The sequence below is a fragment of the Mus caroli genome, chromosome 11 (assembly GCF_900094665.2).
Source record: "Mus caroli chromosome 11, CAROLI_EIJ_v1.1, whole genome shotgun sequence".
In the NCBI taxonomy this organism is placed as follows: Eukaryota; Metazoa; Chordata; class Mammalia; order Rodentia; family Muridae; genus Mus; species Mus caroli.
Window position 1 is genome coordinate 90652819 of NC_034580.1, and position 11903 is coordinate 90664721.

At 47.5% G+C, this 11903-nt stretch overlaps 1 pseudogene; it reads left to right on the forward strand.

The window, feature by feature from the left end:
* The first annotated feature begins 10972 nt into the window (after positions 1-10972).
* LOC115032637 lies at positions 10973-11123 on the forward strand (annotated as a pseudogene).
* The last annotated feature ends 780 nt before the right edge of the window (positions 11124-11903 follow it).

Below are 11903 nucleotides of genomic sequence, written 5' to 3' on the forward strand. Positions count from 1 at the left end.
GGAGGAGAAAGAGAAGAGGAAGAGGAGGAGAAGGAAGAAGAGGAGGAGGAGGAAGAGGGGGAGGAAAAAGCTAGCTAGCTGAGCAAACCACAGGGAACAGCCAATAAGAGCATTGCCCTTTGGTCTCTACTTCAGTTCCTGCCTCCAGGTTCCTGCCCTGATATCCCTGGGAGGGGATATTATGACCTGGGAGTTGTAAACTGAAATAAGCCCTTTCCTCCCTGAGTTGCTTTTGTTCACAGGATTGATCACAACAACAGAGAAGCACACTAGGATCTGAAATAGGACTTCAAAACTTCTGAAGGATGCTGGGCACGGTGGTACACCTTTCATTCCAGCACTTGGAGGCAGAGGCAGGTGGACTACTGTGAGTGTGAGGCTAGCCTGGTTCACATAGTGAGTTCCAGGACACCCAGCACTACATAGATGAGACCACCCTATATAATATATTTATGTGTATGTATGGTAAATATAAATATATATACACAGCCATATGCACATATATACATATGTATATATATTCTGAAGGAATTTTTCTTATTACCTAGAATTCTATGCTCAGTAAAATGATCAATCAAATGGAAGGTCAGGTCAGGTACATTCAAATATTTAATTTTTTTTTCAGAAATTATATCAATTTCAGTTTCTTAGGTCAAGAAAGAGAATGAAGAAAACATAGGCTTCAGGTAACAAGAAACCCACGCCTAGAGGAGCTGACATGGACTCCAGGAGTGGGAGGAGGGAAGATAATGGAAGAAGGGGCAGCCCCAATTCAGAACCAGTAGGTTGCAAGTCTTCAGAAGAGACTGTTTCTGGAGGAGAACCTGACAAGAGTCTCTGGTGTGTCTGATCATCTAGAGACAGTCTTTGAACAACAGGGGCTGACAGAGTGCTGCTTACAGGAAGCTAAGTGAGCAACCGCAAGGCCAGGTACCTATTACTCCAGAAGAAAGAGCAAGGGCAGCCATAAAACACTACACAGCTTAGACAATGGATCAATTACACACTCAGAGCAAGGAATACACTGAACATTGGCCTCACCCAAATTATCCCTTAGCCATCCTGGGCGTGTGTGGGGGCCAGGAAGCTGTTTGAGTATGGGAAAGTATAGAGTGCTTGCTTCACATATGTAAGGCCATGGAACCTGGAAGTCAAAAGATACTGCCTCCAGCATGGTTGCACACACCTTTCGTTCCAGCACTTGAAAAGCAGAGGCAAGAGGATCCTTTTGAGTTCCAGGCCAAACTGTTCTACTTAGCAAGTTCATAGTGAAAGATGGAGGAGTTGGATGGGAAATCCAGCAAGATAGCACAGGGCAAAGGCACACATTGCCAAGCCTGACAACTTGAATTCCTTATCTGGGATCTAGAAGGTGGAAGAACTAGCTCGTGCAAGATGTCATCTGACTTCCACATGTGCTGTTGCATGGATTAACCTCTCGTCCCCAGGTAAATAAAAATTAAAAAACTGAAATAAGAGCCCTGAAATAAGAGTCTTCTCTTTTCTTCCTCTCTCTCTTCCTTTATTTTATATTATTTTAATTTAATTTAATTTACTTTTCCCACCTGTCTCCATACCTAGGCAATTCAGCACAGTGGTAAGAGCAGGGTAGGCACTGTGACTGTGCTGGTGGTGAGCCACAGTGTCCAGAACAAGATGTCCAAAACACTGGAGAGTAGGGGAAGGGTCAGCTGCTGGGAGAGCAAGTGTTGTGGGCAGCAATGACCTAGGCAGTTTATCAGTGGCATGGGAAAGGGTGTCCCTGCAGAGACGGCATGACATGGAAGGCAGGCATGCTTTGGGCAAGCAGTCTACCACTGCGATCCTCATCCCAGCATGGGTGCTCCGACAGCCACGAGACCTTATTCTCATGTCTTAGTTTTCTGGTATCATTTTCCAACAACAACAACAAAAAAGAAGCAGAACTCTGGATAACTGACAGACAGGAGGCAAAGAATGTACCTAATAAACTAGTGCTATTTTGTTCCAGAGAGTAGGGAACTCCTCAAAGAATAATGAGTCTGCCTCAGTCAGCCTGGGCTCCTGTATGAAGCATCACAATCCGGGCAGCTGAAATGGCAGGCATTTTTTCCTACACTGCACTAGAGGCCAGGGTCAAGGTGCTGACAAAGCTGATCTCTCTGCATCCTCGCCCCCATGTCTTCTCCTGGGTCTGCCCATTTTCCATCCTCTGAGTGTGCCCTACCTGGTGGTATCTCTTCCTCTTATAAAGCTGTCAGTCTTATTGAATTAGGGCTCCACCCTTATGACTTCATTTAACCATAACCTCTGTGGTGGTTTGAATAGTAGTGCCCATGGGAAGTGGCACTGTTAGGAGGTGTGGCCTTGTTGAGTGGGTGTGGTCTTGTTGGAGTGGGTGTGGCCTTGTTAAAACAGGTGTGGCCTTGTTAGAATAGGTGTGGCCTTGTTGAGTGGGTGTGGCCTTGTTGAGTGGGTGTGGTCTTGTTGGAAGAGGTGTGGCCTTGTCGGAGTAGGTGTGGCCTTGTTGGAGAAAATGCATCACTGTGAGAGATGGCTTTGAGGTCCTAGGCTCAAGCTCCACCAAGTGAGGAAAGAGTCTCCTCCTGGCTGCCTTGGGGTCAGGACGCAGAACTCTCGCTCTTCCAGTACCATGTCTGCCTAGACACTGCCATGCTTCCCACCATGATGATAGCGGACTGAACGTCTGAAACTGGAAGCCAGCCCCAATTAAATGTTTTCCTTTATAAGAGTTAACTTGGTCATGGTGTCTCCTCACAGCAATAAAACACTAAGCCAACCCTTCTTGTGTTTATTTGAAGAATAGTTTATTGAGTACAGTTAGGGCCTCAGCATGTCCATCTCAGTCAGGGAAACACATGAATATGACACAGAAGCCAACTTGAAAAGATTCTCGGCAGCTGCATCTGGATCTCTTGTCCAAGTGATAAGTGATGAACTTGGTGGGGCTGGAGGGATGGCTCCATGGTTAAAAGCACTTGCTGCCTTTGCAGAAGACCTGGGTTCAAATCCCAGAACCCACATAGCTCAACACTGCCTGTATCTCCATTTCCAGGGAGTCCAACATCCTCTTCTAGCCTATGCAGGCAGCAGGCAGTGCCCAAGGCTATTGTGTGCAGGCTTACACTCGAGCATTCACACACATACAGTAAGAGCAGCAAGTGCTCTCAACCACTGAGCTCTGTTGCATCTTTGAAGGGAAGAATCTCTCCATCCATGGCCTTTTCCTGCTTCGCCAACTGCATCCTGGCCTCCATGAAAGAGCAGCGTTACTACACCCTCCTGTCAGCATGCTTCCCTCTAGCTCTCTTCCCACAGAGGACACAGTGAGAAACTGGAGCTGAACAAGGGAAGAGGCCTTCCTGAGCCTGAGCCTGAGCTTGCAGACGCTGTAACATTGGACTTTTAGTCTCCATATCTGTGAGAAGGGAATTTCTGTTGCTGACACACCCTCCCTAAGTCTTTAATGCACTGTTTTTGTTTGCTTGGTTTTTTGAGATGCGATTTCTCTGTGTAGCCTTGGCTGTCCTCGAACTCGCCCTGAACCTGAACCCCAGGCTGGCCTCAAACTCACAGAGATCTGCTGGGATTAGCATATGCCACCACCGCTGCTGCCATCAGCACCTCCGCCATCACCACCATCACCACCAGGCTTTATGGTGAGTTGTCGAGGCAGCCAGATCATCCTGATAAAGAGCATTTCAGTCGAAGGAGTCAACGAGAGCTAAGCTAATGGGTCCAGGTAATTAAAGAATGAGACACGTGACTCAATGACCCTGCCCACAAAATGCATTTAATTACAACGGGGAAAGGAGAGACCCATCATATACCCTCAGTCAGACTCAGTCAGCAGAGACTGTACCAGGTCAGAAGTCAGAGAGAAGAACACCATGTCACCTCTGGGAGGGTCCTGCTCCACATTCATAACTGGAGTCTATTCATGGGACACGTTAGACAGACTCACACTAAAAGACACTGTGCGGGATCATGGTCTGACATCTTGCAAAATGACACACCTGGAAAGAAGGAACCTCAAAGGGGGAGTTGCCTCCATCACTCTGCGGGACTGCTGAGCCTGACTGTGGGAGCATTTTCTTGATTGCTGGTTGATGTGGGAGGGGCCAGGGCATAGTGGGTGGGACCATTCCTAGCCAGGTGGGCCTGGTCTCCATAAGGAAAGCCTGGAAGCAGCTGTCCTTCATGGTTCCTGACTTTGCTCCTGCATGAGAACGTTCACATATGCCAAGGAACAGCTGAAAACAAGAGCAAAACCACCAACTGGGTCTTTCTGCTACAAAGGACATGTTACCACAAATGGCAAAATGTACATAAATTATAACACTGTAGCTAGATTTTCCCAGCTGCTTCAAGGTGACTTGGGAGAAAGTCGTCGAAACTCTGTACACTATGGTATGCAAGGATACTGAGATACCACGGTAGCCATTCACTTACAAGTGATTGCTGCTGAAGAGAAAAGGTGTTGGCCCTATTAGGGGAACTTTTTTTTTTTTTTAACAAATGTGAAAGTATGTCAAAATAGAATGAAAAATAAGATGGTAACAAGAGCTTGTAAGGGGATGTGTATGGGAAAAGTCCCTGTATATATTCTGGCAGCCAGGGGGTGGGGTGGATTAGACACCTTAGCATTCATTCTTTTTAATTCCACAAAAGATATCCAGATTGTATTTAGGGGAACCAGCCTTCTTGACCCACATGCTGCTAGCGTGGGCCTCTGCCCAGATCAGTCAGTGTTCTTCATCTGCTTGGCTGAGGTCACTGGTCAAGAAAGGGGCACATGACTTAAGTCAGCTCAATGTGGGTCAATCTTTGGGATTTAATTTTTTTTCCTTTCTGAAATGGTTGTGAAAGAGGTTTTGTTTTTCTCCTGGGATTGTTAAACTCTTAGAAAATAGGCTAAGGAGGCTGCCTGAGGACCTCCCTCGTGAAGCCAAACTGGGTGGACAAAAGCCATCGCTATGGAGAAAGGCAAGTCCAAGAAAGGGAAAAAGCACTTCACGATAACCTCCCAGCCCTCTGAGCCTGGTGCTCTGGCCTTTCTGGCAAAATAAGTCAAATAGCTTTAATTTTCTGCTTAAGCCACTTTGAGCTGGGCTGTTGGCACTTGTGGCAGAAGGAATCATGACTAATATTAGGAAATGCCTAATTCCACTGGGCTGGAGTTCAGAGGATGAGAGGGAGGGGAATTATAGCCACAGCCAGACTTGGCAGGGCCCCTGGCCATCAGGAGCCAGTGTGGGTTCCTGCTCCTCCCTCCCTCCCCCAGGGGAGGTTTATGAAGATGCTGTGGGAGACAGGGAGAGAGCAGGTGGCAGGCCACAGCACGCAGAACCCCAGAGTGCCCGCTCAAAGTTTAGTTGTAAGATTAGACCTGGTCAACTCTTCCCTGGAACAGCTCGTTGTCCAGTCCACGGCCCAATGGCTACACCCTTGGCACAGCCTGAGCAGAGACACCTAGGCCTGGTCCACTCTCCCCTCCCATCTCTGTGATGACCAGGCATTAAACTTCTCCTCCTTGTCTAGGATTACAAAGCTTAGGGTCACCAGTCCGTGCAGCTTAACTGAAGAGCAACCCCTGGATGGGATCATCCCCACTGTACAGAAGTGGAAAGTAAGGCTGGGGAGGTCCGTGGTCTCCAGGCTATTTGGTGACACTGCCAAGTGACTAGAAAACAGGGCTCCTCCCTGAAAGCCCAGAATTCATTATAGGGTCTTTTGATTGGGGTATTTCTGAGATGGGGTGTAGATAGTGTAGGCACGTGTGTACATGTGGGAACACGGGTGGATGTGTGTGTGTGTGTGTGTGTGTGTGTGTCTATGCTCGCTCTCACACACCAGCGTGCACAGACATCTCATTGCATAATCTCTATCAGTATATATATATATATATATATATATATATATATATTTTTTTTTTTTTTTAACAAAATCTCTTACTGAAACTGTATCTCACTGATTGGCCAGACAGGCTGGCCAGCTACTCTGGGCATTCTACCTTTTTCTGCTCTCTTCTCTGCCCAAGGCCTTTAATGCTCATGGAAAAGGCACAGAACTATCTCTCGGTCTCCTTGTTTGCTTGGTTTTGTTTGTTTGGTTGGTTTTGTTGTTGTTTTGGGTTGTTTGTTTGCTTGCTTGTTTGCTTGCTTTTGAGTCTCATGAGACCCAGCCTGGCCATCAAACTAACCATGTAGCCAAAGATGACCTTGAACTCCTGATCCTCCTGCCTCCACCTCCCAAGTCTCTCCTTAGATCTGAGAGCTCTTTGGCCTGAATCAGAAGCACAGGGACCCTTGAGTCCCTGGGAAAGGAAAGGGGAATGAGAAGGATTTGGGCTCAGGATGCTAACTGGGGCCAGGCAGGGGAGAAGGGTCCCAGGAGGAAACAGGAGGCTACACTTCTGCCACTGGACTAGCTACATTTCCATAAAACCAAAGGATCATTCTCTCCATTTTAGAGTTAGAACAAATGAGGGTGGTACAGAGAAGGAAAGAAACTTGCCCAAGATCACGTGGCAGAGAAAAGGGAGGCTGGGATTTGAAATGGAGACCTGAGGGCATAGCCTAAACAGTTCTCCAGTATTCTCTGAGCATTCAAAACCCACTAGGCAAGATGCTAGAAGAGACAGGAACAGATGCAGGAGCTTCTCCAGGGCTCCCAGCACCATCTGCCCCTCCCCCCATGGTTATTATTTTCCATTTATTATATATTTAGTAGTATGTATTTTTATTTTAAATTTAATATTTACATTTTAAAATATTTATAAATAAATATTTAATTATATATTTAATTAAAATGTGTTTGCATCATTTCCCCTTCCTCCTTTACTCCTACTAAAACCTCCCACGCCCTTCTCCCCCGCACCCCCCCACCACCTCATTCCCCATTATCAGCCAGCCAGCAGCGCAGTGAGACCCGCTTGTGGGAGAACCTGGTGTGAGGTGGGCAGAAGTGGGATCTCAGAAGAGTCTCTGAAACATCCTGAGAGTTAAGGGAGGCAGAGCATTGAGGTGGCACTGGAAGCGACAGGAGGAGACAGGGGAAGGGACTGTCTCTGCAATGCTGCTCTGGAGCAGGGTCCGTGCTGGGCAGGACACACCCAGGCCTTGCGCCACCAGGGAGGGCGGGCCAGCTGCATTGGCAGGCCACCAGTGCTCTGCAGGACGTGGCATCCGCGCTGCCTCCAGCAACAGGACCTGAGGGACAGCTGGGGGTTGGGTCCCTTTGGGAGACGGGACCACTATGCAAGGGATCAAAAGCTCACAGAGTAGAGACCAGGCACCTCAGGAAGACCACCAAGCTGTCGAGAATGGGGGTGGGGGAGAAATGGGGGAGTGCGGGGGAGGGGCGGTGCTGGGAGAGGAGTGGAGAGGGAGATAATAACGTCTGGCATTCGCAGAGACCGAGGAGCAGAATAAGGAGGCCATAGCTTGGATGAGTGCCCGTGATGAAGTTTTTTTGATCGTAGAACTAGAAAGCCCCTTTCATGCCCAGCTGTGGTGGGAGTCAAATTCGTTAGGATGGAGTCTGTGTTGCCCCTTAACAGCAGCTGGGCAAAGGGCAGGTGGCTTAACTTCTCTGGACCTCAGTGTCCTCACCTCTAGAGTGCAGCTAAGGACTCCAGTAGCCAGAAGGGTTTGTCTGTGAAGATCGTGAGGATGCTTCCATCGAGCAATTGTTAACTTGTGGAGGCTGTTATGTGAAGGACAGAGGCTGGAGGAGGGAGCCTTGAAACACCTTAGACAGAAGGTGGCCGGCTTTAGGGAGAAACACTGGACTGGGGTCCTCAAGTCAAACAGGCGTGCCCTGTAGCTCCTCTGCATCTTGAGTAAGCCCCTCCCACTAGCTGCCAGAGACTCGCAGAAGCCAGGGCGAGTGTGGGCCCAGCTGCCACAGTGTGGCTGGGTACAGTGAGTCAGGCAGGCTGGAAGAGCCATTAGGAGTCCTCAGGCTTTCCTTATCACTGTGGAATGCAGCCCAGGAAGTCAGCTGGAAAGCCCTTTCTCACACCTTCTTTTAGAAGAGCCTGCTTGTAGCTGGGACAGCCATGAACTCCTGAGGTGGCTGAGGCTGGCCTTGATCTCCTGATCCTTGCACCTCCCGCTTAGGATTACAAGTGTGCCTGCCCTGCCACGTCCAGCTGGCTTTTCAGGTTTTTTTTTTCTCTTCTTCCTTCCTCCCCACCCCCACCCCAGGACCCACGCTCCTCTTTAGCTCAGACTGATCTGGAACTCTCTGAAGACCCAGATGGCCTGAACCTCAAAAGAGATCCGCTTGTCTCTGCCTCTTGAGCGCTTGGGTTTAAAGCGGTGGGCTACCACTCCGTTTCTCACATTCCCTAGCCAGCATTAAACTCACACACCGACCACCAAGTTCTAGACAACTTTAGAAGCATTTATTTCCAAAATAATAATAATAATAATAATAATAATAATAATAAAATTGCAGCGTTGTAAAAGCAACGAGGGATAATTACCCTAAATTAACGAGAGGGACACAGCGGTTACAAGGAAGCAGAAGGGTTTTCAAATCCTGTCTGTCGCTTTCTTTTCTTATTCCTATTTGTACTGAATTAGAAAACCCCAAACCACAATTATAGGTCATTAGAAATGGCAGTAAATATTAGTGGCTCTGTCAGATGGCTTTGGATTTGGACCACATCCATCTCTGAGGACTGTCCACCTTCAGCCCTCAAGCATCCAAGGTCAGAAAATGCCAGGTTCCCTAAAGACTAAGGCCTAAGCTGTCTACTGTAGCTTCCCGAGAACAGCACGCAGAGCAGCAATCTGTTCTTTGCTTGAATTTGACTCTGGAAAGAATTCTTTAAGTTCTGATGTAATGTTTGGATGTGGTTTTTAAATAGTCTTAATAATATGTCATTGATTCCAGTCTCCTGGTCCAAAACAGAACTCTGCAAACGGGGAGGGAGATGTGAGCCCCCCATTATGGAACAGCAACGTTACAGTTTGGGTTTGGGACATTCTGCTGTGCTCAGGGTTGTAGCTCAATTAGAGCTATGCTTAGCAGAGCATGCGTGAGGCCCTGGGTTCAACCCCCGATGCAAACCATAAAGAAAATCGGTCCGCTAACGTAAACGCAACAGTAAATCTGTAATAGATTGGTGATGCCTGGGCAGTTCCGCTGGTGACTATGTTGCTGCTATCTGCTTAGGCGGCTGTGGACGTGGTGATCTTGAGTAGTCCTATGAAAACATTAAGTCATGGGTTTATTTCCTCACTCTTCCAGGGGTGGGACTGGCTCACAGCTACAGTTTCCACTATTTCCTTGAACTCCTACTGGGGAGGATTTAGATTGCACCTTTCATGACTGAAGTCAAAACATAATAGTGTCAGGCCATCAAGATGGCTCAGGTACATGCTGCCAACCCAGACCACCCAGGTTCACTAACAGGAACCCACGGGGTTATTGTCTGCCCTCCACACTCGTGCCCTCACATGAGTAGACAAACACACACGCTCACACACACAAAATATAGAAATGTAAAAAAAAAAAAAGAATTAAAACAGCAATAGTAAAGATGTGGCGGCACATGCATGTAAGCCTTGCACTTGGAAGGAGAAAGCAGGAGGATCACAGATTCCAGGCTAGCCTGAGCTACACAGTGAGTTTCAAGGCAGCCTGAGCTACATTTCAATAAACAATAAAAAGAGAGCAATCAAAAAGACAAGCAGTTTCTCTCTTATCTGATAATCTGGAAGACAGTAGCCCAAGACTGGGAAATACTTTTTCCTTGCCTGATTCGCTCAGAGATCCAGACTCCTTTCATCTTGTGTTTTGGCTACCCGAAGCTTCTGTTTTCATCTGCAGGCTCCACGATGGCTGACCACTAAATGGTGCTAAGCAGTAATGGGAGGGAGCTGGAGAGGAATGCCAGGCCCCCTTCCTATAAGACCCTGAAAGCCACACATTATAGATGACATCCCACTGGCCACCTAGTCACCGTGACCACATCCAGCTGAAAGTGCGGAAGGGAAACGGAGTTTTTATAATTCTAGGTTGTCGTCTGTCCTGCTAAAATCGAGAATACTAATTTTATGAAGAGAAGAAGTGAAGGGGACTGGGGGTCTTGGGAGACCCTAGCCACCATCTTACACTAACAGACACCGAAGAACAATCAGGAAACAGACACACACTGGCTCTTAAGTGTGGTCTCTTTCATTCCTGGAGGAGTGACCCTCCCTAGGCTGTGACATCCAAAGCAACTTATCAACTCATATCATGATTCAAAAATGATCACCGAACAAAGAGTCCTTTTGTACCTGAAGCGTGGTGATGAACCGAACATTTTGAAACACTGTTCTCTTATTTGAACTACACATGTGCCAAATGTGTCTGGACTCTGCCCACCACTGATGTCTAACCAACTTGAGGTTTGGTCCCACAGGAGATGGTTTTAAAAAGATGAGATGCAGGTATTTGTTCATTTAAGCACTATGACACATGCCTGTCCTTCCAGCATTAATGCAAAGGCAGGATTGTGAGTGACAAGCCAATCTGGGTGGGCTACATAATGAGATGTGTGTGTGTGTGCGTGTGTATTTGTGTGTGTGTGTGTGTGTGTGTGTGTGTGTGTGTATGTGTGTGTTTGGTTGGTTGGTTGGTTGGTTTTTATTTGAGACAGGGTCTTTTTTTGTAGCCCTGCACAGCCTGAGGCTCACTGTGTAGACCAGGCTAGACATCTGCCTCCCAAGAAATCAGTTGAGGGTCACAGAGAAAGAGACCACCACTCCAATTAAGTGTCTGGATGAGGCATATTTTACTTTTGATCAAGAGGGCATGCTGGGAAATAAAAAGTGCATTTGACTTTTTTCTTTCTTTTTTCTTTTTTTTTTTTCTTTTGCTGTGTGTGGGGTGGAGGTTTGAGGCAGGGTTTCTCTGTATATCCCTGGCTGTCCTGGAACTCACTCTGTAGACTCACTGTCACCCCCTGATTATTTTTCTTGTTTGGCTTAGTTTTTGAGATAAGTGGTTTTCCCAGGGCGAGGCTTATCCATTGCACTAGGGATGTGCTGACCCCTGCGATTTCCCCAAATGCGGAGAAACTCGACTGCATAATTTGTGGTAGTGGGGGACTGCGCTCTCCCCTGGGGGGAGAGAGAGAGAGAGAGAGAGAGAGAGAGAGAGAGAGAGAGAGAGAGAGAGAGAGAGAGAGAGATTTTACTGTATAGTCATAGCTAGCCTGAACTCTCAGCCTTGAAGTTACAGAAATCTGTCAGGCTCTGTCTCTGTGAGGGGATTAAAGGTGTGCGAATGCTTGGCTCCTATTTCTGGTTGGTTGGTTGGTTGGTTGGTTGGTTGGTTGGTTGGTTTTGTTGTGGTTGTTGTTTGATTGTTTGTTTTGTTTGGTTTTTTAGACCGAGTTAATTAGCCTAGGCTGGCTGGCCAATGAGCTTCAGAGCTTCACCTGTCTGTGCCCTGGCTGGCCAATGAGGTTCAGAGCTTCACCTGTCTGTGCCCTCTCCCCCATCTCCTCCCTGCAGAGCTGGGTTTGCTTGCCCTGGCAGCTCCACTCAGCTTCTACTTGTGGTTCTGGGGATGTGAACTCATCCTGTTTGTACAACAGGCACTTTACTCACTGAGCCATCACCTCTGCCCAAATTTGCAAGTTTTAATAAGCATATGAGACAGCCAGAGTTGCCAAGTGGTAGTGGCGCACACCTTTGACCCCAGTACTGGGAGGCAGAGGCAGGTAGATCTCTGAGTTTTAAAGGCCAGCCTGATCTACACAGCAAGTTCCAGGATAGCCAGGGCTATGCAGAGATTCCTGTCTCGGACAAAAGAAAGAGAGAAAGAAAGAAAGAAAGAAAGAAAGAAAGAAAGAAAGAAAGAAAGAAAGAAAGAAAGAAAGAAAGAAAGAAAGAAAGAAA